This window comes from Schistocerca serialis, chromosome 12, assembly GCF_023864345.2.
Source record: "Schistocerca serialis cubense isolate TAMUIC-IGC-003099 chromosome 12, iqSchSeri2.2, whole genome shotgun sequence".
NCBI classification, from domain to species: domain Eukaryota; kingdom Metazoa; phylum Arthropoda; class Insecta; order Orthoptera; family Acrididae; genus Schistocerca; species Schistocerca serialis.
Window position 1 is genome coordinate 116,432,273 of NC_064649.1, and position 1,775 is coordinate 116,434,047.

The following is a 1,775-nucleotide window of genomic DNA, read 5'->3' on the forward strand; positions in this document are numbered from 1 at the left end:
GTTCAATCTGTATATTGAGCAAGCAGTGAAGGAAACAAAAGAAAAATTTGGAGTAGGTATTAAAATCCACGGAGAAGAAATAAAAACTTTGAGGTTCGCCAATGACATTGTAATTCTGTCAGAGACAGCAAAGGACTTGGAAGAGCAGTTGAACGGAATGGACAGTGTCTTTGATAGGAGGATATAAGATGAACATCAACAAAAGTAAAACGAAGATAATGGAATGTAGTCGAATTAAGTCGGGTGATGCTGAGGGAATTAGATTAGGAAATGAGACACTTAAAGTAGTAAAGGAGTTTTGCTATTTGGGGAGCAAAATAACTGATGACGGTCGAAGTAGAGAGGATATAAAATGTAGACTGGCAATGGCAAGGAAAGGGTTTCTGAAGAAGAGAAATTTGTTAACATCGAGTATAGATTTAAGTGTCAGGAAGTCATTTCTGAAACTATTTGTATGGTGCGTAGCCATGTATGGAAGTGAAACATGGACGATAACTAGTTTGGACAAGAAGAGAATAGAAGCTTTCGAAATGTGGTGCTACAGAAGAATGATGAAGATTAGATGGGTAGATCACATAACTAATGAGGAGGTATTGAATAGGATTGCGGAGAAGAGAAGTTTGTGGCTCAACTTGACTAGAATAAGGGATCGATTGGTAGGACATGTTCTGAGGCATCGAGGGATCACCAATTTAGTATTGGACGGCAGCGTGGAGGGTAAAAATCGTAGAGGGAGACCAAGAGATGAGTACACTAAACAGATACAGAAGGATGTAGGTTGCAGTAGGTACTGGGAGATGAAGAAGCTTGCACAGGATAGAGTAACATGGAGAGCTGCATCAAGCCAGTCACAGGACTGAAGACCACAACAACAACAACAGACCTCCATCATGCCCTCCACTGATCTCGCACTTGCTACCACTGAAGTCGCAAATCATGGTGCTTTGGGGTTAGTGGAATGCCCGCTACAGGGCGTCTGTCTCAGAGCTGCCTTGGCAGTAACCGATTGGTAACAGGTCGTTGTGTTACTGTGGTGCCAGCTGCTGCTCGAATTGCGGCTGCAGATGCAGTGCATTGCGCCAGAGCCATGTACCATAGACGATGGTCTTCGCTCTAAATAGTGCCACGTGGCCGTCCGAAACGCGGTCTTCTAGCGACCGTGCATCCTGGTGACCACCACTACCAGCAATCATGTATAGCGGCTACATACCTGCCAAGACTTTCTGCAATGTCGCAGAGGGAATATCCCGCTTCCCGTAGCCCTACTACACGATTTTAGACTCACAAGGAGAGGCCGCCAATTGTGAAATTCAGATTCGATTCATACTGCGCATAATAAAAGCTCATGGCCAGAGGTGTAACATGGCAAAGCACCAAGATGCACTTCTCAGCCGTTGTCGAGAAAATCGACAGTTAAAAGAAACGGTTACGGTGAAATACCTCTTCGATTAATAGTTTTCTACAGCGTCGTGGCGCAGCGGTAAGCGCTCGGGTTTGTAATTCGAAGGTCGCCGGATCGAATCTCGCACCATGCAAATTTTTTTTTTTTAGTATTTGTTTTTTGTAATTCAAATATATATATATATATATTTCCCGGCAATCAGTTGCAACAATTATGCATATAATAAGTTGTTGAAAGTCGTTTGGCGTGGAAAAACTGACGACTTCGAACATCATTATGTTTTCCGCAAACAAAGTGGTATTTCACAAATGTTATTAATTGTCTTCATAATGTTAACCACGTATAGTTAACGGAAGACGTAGAAACGATATTC